Consider the following 5,929-nt stretch of genomic DNA (forward strand, 5'->3'; position numbering starts at 1 on the left):
AGGGAAAGAGGGAGGCAGAGAGGGAGATGGAAACGGGGAAAGGGAGGGGGGACGGATAGAGGGAGAGGGAGAGAGGGACAGGGAAAGAGAGACAGGGATGGAGGGAGGGAGAGAGGGACAGGACAGGGCAAGAGGGACAGGGAGAGAGAGAGGGAGAGAGGGAGGGAGAGAGGCAGAGGGAGAGATGGAGGGAGAGTGAGAGGCAGGGAGGTAGAGGGAGGGAGGGAGGGAGGGAGACAGAGAGGGAGACAGAGAGGGAGACAGGGAGAAGGGCTGATGGGGGCTCCCTCCCCCTCCCATCCTCTGCCCACTGCTTTCTCTTTTTTCTGCTTCAACAAACACCAGGCGCCTTTCAGATCAGCCCTGAAGTCAACGTTGATGCTTGGGACGGCCTGACCTCCCCGCTGCCTTCCAGCCCAGGACCACAGCTGGGAGATGAAGTCTGCGGGGCCCTGGGGGGGGGCGGCGGCGGCGGAGGTGGTGGAGGCAGGCACCTCCTCTGACGCCCAATCTCTCCTCGTTTACGAGGCAGCCGCCAGCTCCCCTCCCTGACTCCCCAAGATTTGGGGCCATTTTAATATGTGTCGATAATGCCATGAGCTACTATTTAACTTTTCCACGAGGACCCATCTCCCGAAATGCAGTGGTTTTCAGGCTTGGCTGCACTAGAGAACCCCCAGGGAAAGGAGAGACGTCTGTACCTCCCTCTCTCTCCCTCTCCCTCCGTATCTCCTTCTGGCTCTCTCCCTCTCCTTCTGGGGTGATGCCCGATGAGCTCAGATTCGCAGATGTTCCCCCCATCCCCTCTCTGTGCCTTGCGTGGGGCCTGGGCCTTCTCACTGTGGCCCGGGAACAGCCTCGACATTCAGACATCGGTTCCTGCAAGGACACTTGCGTTTGGTCCATACCGCATGTGGCTGCAGTCTGTGCTTCTCCCGTTTAGCATCTTCAGTAGATGGGGGCTGTGCATGAGCCCTTCATCTTCCCCGCAGACACCACTGGTGCTTGCTCGGCCTCGCGGGTGATGTCCACGGGGGACAGACCTGTGTCCCCACCTTCTTGGGCTGCAGACAGGCCACGTTGGTCCTGTGGTGACTGGGGGCTCCCAGGAGAACCCCACCGCAGACCCAGAGAGGTGGCCCCAGAGAAGGTGGCGTACGCCTGGGGCCAGGCCTCACCAGCCAACCACGGGGCACCTGCAGCAACAGGTCTCTCGCCGTCCAGGGGCTGGGTGTTCGGGCGCCGTGGGGATGAGCTGCTGTCTGCACGGCAGCCAAGTTTGTATTGTTGAGCCCGGGGAGGCCCCTGGGTGGCTCCTGGAGAGCCTGGTCACATTTCTTCCTGCCCTTGGCCTTAGAGCTCATCATGGTTCACGCCGTTTCTGGTTCCAAAAGGACCTGTGTTCATAAAGACCACATGTTAGGACAGCACCAAAGTGTCTAGAAATCCAGGCCAGGAGGAAGAGGGAGGGGGTTTGGCTGTGCCCGCCAGTGGCCTGAGAGCCCTCCCACCCACAGAGACCTGGCCCGGGGCCTGTGGGGAGGGCGTGGCCCACGGTCCCCAGCGCTGGCTGTCTCTGGGTTCCAGGAGAACTGCGCGATCCTCGGGGAGCTGGTAAGGCTGCAGGCTCAGAAGTCCCGCCTGCTGGGATTCAGCACGCGTGCCGACTCTGTGCTGGAGATGAACATGGCCAAGACCAGCCAGGTGGTGGCCACTTTCCTAGGTAACCCCGCCTCCCCGAGTCCCAGTGGGGACGGGGGTCAGGTGGACCTTGACTGGACGTGGTGCTGCCTGAGACCCCACTGTGTCAGCCCTTGGGGGTTGCCTTCCCCAACCCTTCATTCTGCCTCGAGGGGCGTGGGGTGGGGGGCGGCTGGGCGGCTGCCACAGGGACATAGCTGAGCCTCTCCCCTCCGCCCGCAGATGAGCTGGCCCAGAAGCTGAAGCCCCTCGGGGAGCAGGAGCGGCCGTGATCCTGGAGCTAAAGAAGGCTGAGTGCCAGAGGCGGGGCCTGCACTTTGATGGGCCCATCAACGTCTAGGACCTGCGCTACTACATGAACCAGGGGGAGGAGACGCGCTACCACGTGGACCAGTACCTGCTCAATGAGTCCTTCCCCATGCAGGTGGTCACGCGCGGGCGGCTGGGCATCTCCCAGGAGCTGCTGGGGCTGACCTTCGACCTGGAGGAAGGCGCCAACATGCGTCACGAAGATGAAGATGTGAGGCTCTACACGGTCCGGGACGCGGCCTCGGGCAAGGTCATCCATCAGCAAGTTCTACCTGGACCTCTACCCTCGGTGCATGCGTGGGGGAACCTGTCGGCCGTGGGCCGGGGCTCCTCTGTGGTAGCGGGGCCTCACCCGCGTCCCTCCCCAGGGAAGGGAAGTCCGGGCACATGGCCTGCTTTGGCCTGCAGCCGGGCTGCCTGCAGCAGGACGGGAGGCGCCAGATTGCCATCGCGGCCATGGTGGCCAACTTCACCAAGCCTACACCCAACCCGCCCTCCCTGTTCCAGCATGATGAGCTGGAGACCTACTTCCATGAGTTCTGGCAAGCGATGCACCAGCTCCGCTCCCAGGAGGGTGCGGGCGAGGGGCTGAAGGCAGGGGGCGGGGAGGGCCCGGGCTCTCCCGTGGTCCTCAGGCAGGCCCTCGCCACGGGATTCTTCCGCTGATGTCACCCCGCACGAGGAGACGCCCTCGGTGTCAGTTTCCATCATCAAACCCCACGCACTGGGCGCGTAAACAACGGAAGTGGATGTCCTCGAGACTCTGGAGGCTGGAAGTCCCAGATCAAGGAGTCAGGACTGGTTCCCTGCATGTTAAATACAGGTATTCAAGAGTTGCCTTTAAAAAAGACAAAATAGAAGAAAGGAACGTTGCATGCAAGGCTGGTGAGTGATGAGTGATGAGAACCAGAGGTTAGGCTCTGGGGCCGGGAGCACCACGCCCTGTGAGGCCCTGGGGCTGCTGCCAGTCTCGGTGGAGGCTCAGCAAGTCCCAGTGACTTCCCAATGTGGGGGGGGTCCCCAGATGAGCGTCTGGGCCCAGGACCCAGTGCTCGTTCAGTCTTCCTGCAGTCAGCCCTTCGTCCTGAGAGCGATGCTCTCACAGACTGCAACCGGAGCGCGTGGGGACACTTTACTGAGCTGTGCAGCCGTCACTACTGCCCTGTTCTGGAACATTTCCCTCACCCCAAAAAGGTCCCTCACGCCCTTAGTTATCATTCCCTCCCCTCCCCTGTCCCTGACAACCAGGAACCCACTCTGACTCTGTGGATCTACCTGTTCTGGACGTTTCCCCTCAGTGGGGTCACACCCTGTGTGTCCTTCTGTGTCTGACTTCTCTCGCTGAGCACCGTGTTCTCACGGTGCATCCACGTGGCAGCGAGTGGCAGGGCTTCACACCTTTGCGTGGTCGAGGGCCGGAAAAAAGACAAACGAAAAGAAGGGCACGTTGCCTGCGACTCTGGTGACAGCCGGGGATGAGAACCAGAGGGTAGGCTCTGGGGCCGGGAGCGCCGCGCCCTGTGAAGCCCTGGCGCTGCTGCCAGTCTCGGCGGGGCACGAGCAGCGCCGTCCCCCAGGAGCTGCTGGACAAGCTCATCAAGTCCCGGCTGGCCAACCCCCGTGCGGCCAGGCCGAGGGAAAGGAAAGGGGCTCCCGGACCGCCCGGCTGGAAAGCGCGGCCTGGACACAGTGCCAGCGCCCCCGTCTCCTTCCTCCCGCCCTCCAGGCCTCTTCAACCTGCGCCAGATCGTCCTGGCCAAGGTGGACCAGGCCCTGCACACGCAGACGCCCTCGGACCCGGCCTAGGACAATGCCCGCCTCTGCCAGGAGATCCTCGGGGTCCCAGCCACGCCAGGTAGCCAAGCGCACGCCGGGCCCACCTTAGCGGTCAGTTGGCGGCTACTGCCCAGGTCAAGAGGATCCTCTGGTGGTGTGTGAAGGGGGACCGACTGACGGGCTCTGGTCGAGGCTCGCTGACCTCTGGCCTCTTCCTGCCTGGGTTCCTGGGCTGGTCCCTCCAGCTGTGGCCCGCGGAGTCCGAGGGTGGGCTGGGCGTATCTGCACGTGCTTTCTGGAGAGCCTGGAAGAGGCAGGAGAGGGCTTCATACCCCGGACGGAACGCGTCGACGAGGTTTGCCCGTGCGTGTCGGTGCGGAGACGCAGTTCACTCCCTCGTGAGCGCTTTAACCCGCGCTCTCCCCGTGCTGGAGGGCGAGCCCTGACTCATCCCTCGGAGCCTCGGGCAGCTGTCCCTGTAAGAGGCTTAGGGGTGAACCCTCGTGAGCTTCAGCAGAAAGTCGGCAAAGATTGATTTGTGTCCCTCCACTGAGTTGCCCGCAAGGTCCCCGTTTTCTAGAAGTGTTGGGCCAATACTCCCTCTAGTGGCAGGGGACTCAGACAGGGCTGCTTTGAGGCCCCAAGCTCTGGGCTCTGGGGAAGGGGCACGGAGCGGCCAGGGGCCCGGGCAGGAGCCTCTCCGCGTGTGTCCCAGGGACCCACCTGCCTGCGACCTTCGGCCACCTGGCAGGAAGCTACGACGCCCAGTCCTATGGCTACCTGTGCAGCGAGGTGTACTCCACGGACACGGTCCACACACTCGTTTCAAGCAGGAGGGCGTCCTGAGTGGCAAGGTGAGAGGCCGGCCTGCCGTGCAGACCAACACGGAGGTCCTTGGCCTGGGCCTAGATGCTTGTGCCGCCCGCCTGGGCCTGCCAGGCTCTGAGGGCCCTGCCCAGAACCCCCTGCTCCCCTGCCCTTTGTTGAGTCACAGCAGAGGTGGCCACACCCACACCCTCCGTGAAGGGGGTGCTCCACCCTCCTGCAGCCCCGCCCCCTCTCCTCAGGTTGCCATGGACTACAGAAGCTGCATTCTGAGGCCAGGGGGCTCCGAGGATGCCAAGGGCATGGTGAAGCTCTTCCTGGGTTGTGACCCCATGCAGGACGCCTTCCTCCTGAGCAAAGGGCTGCAGGTTGAGGGCTGCAAGCCGCCGGCCTGCTGACGGCACGGGGTTTTGCCCCCCCAGGCGGGCCGGGTGCCTTAGCGCCCCGTCGGGGCGGGGGAGGGGCCGTGTGTCCTCCCAGCCCCCGAGTCCCCGGCGGCCGGCCTAGGCCAAAAGTCTCCACCTGGAAGTGTCTGGAAAGCCTGGCATCAAGGCTCCCCCTTGTTGCACTAATGCAATCCCTTCCTGGGGAGCTTTCCTGGTAACAAAACGGTTCTTTGAAAATGCAGCCATTAATAAAAAAGACTCTACTCCTGGTCTCTGCCTGCCGTCCCTTCCACCACAGGAGTGGCATGGGGGCCGTCACACTGGGGGGAGTTCTGACCTTGGTCGGGGATCAGCCCTGGGGCCGTGGTGACGCGTCTGGGTCACTGGGAGACGGCTGAGCTGTGGGGTGAGTTCAGACGGGGATGGTGCCCCGCACCCCGACCGGGCAGGCTCTCCAGTGAGGGGGTGTCAGTTTCCTGCCGGCCTCTCGCCCGTCACTGTTTGGCATCTCGGGGGCTGTGACTGGCTGGAGCTGGTTCTGGCGGTGGGCACAGCTGCGGGAAGCCTGGCTGTGGCTGTCCCTGTCCCCGTGTCCTGTCCCCCTGCTCACGGCCGGCCGGCTGGCTCCCTCTGGTCATCGGCAGCTGCTGAAGTCTGGACCACAGCAAGGGGCCGCCTTCCTGGGTCCTAGCAATTCTTCCCAAAGGCCTTAGGGATGTGTTTTGGTGGCAGTAGGAATTCAGAGAGGGTGCTGCACCACTGGAGCGGTAGGGTGGCTCTGGACCGTCCCGTGTGTCCTTCCCTGGCCTTTGAGCTCCTTGGGAGCCCTGCCTCCACAAAGGACGCCAGGCAGCGGAACGAGGGCGCGGGCGGCGCCCCGACCTTCTCCCCGTGGCCCAGGCGGGCAGGCCGTGCCACGCTCTGTCCTCCCC

The 5,929-nt window shown here is 63.7% G+C and overlaps 1 pseudogene across 1 annotated transcript; it reads left to right on the plus strand.

Annotated features, from left to right (window-relative positions):
- The first annotated feature begins 1,560 nt into the window (after positions 1-1,560).
- LOC309621533 (thimet oligopeptidase-like) lies at positions 1,561-5,009 on the plus strand (annotated as a pseudogene). Its single transcript has 7 exons — positions 1,561-1,723; positions 1,924-2,299; positions 2,379-2,574; positions 3,579-3,630; positions 3,737-3,865; positions 4,502-4,640; positions 4,854-5,009. The product of its transcript is annotated as a thimet oligopeptidase-like (transcript).
- The last annotated feature ends 920 nt before the right edge of the window (positions 5,010-5,929 follow it).

The sequence above is a fragment of the Balaenoptera borealis genome (genome assembly GCF_965194805.1).
Source record: "Balaenoptera borealis genome assembly, contig: HAP1_SCAFFOLD_594, whole genome shotgun sequence".
Taxonomy (NCBI): Eukaryota; Metazoa; Chordata; class Mammalia; order Artiodactyla; family Balaenopteridae; genus Balaenoptera; species Balaenoptera borealis.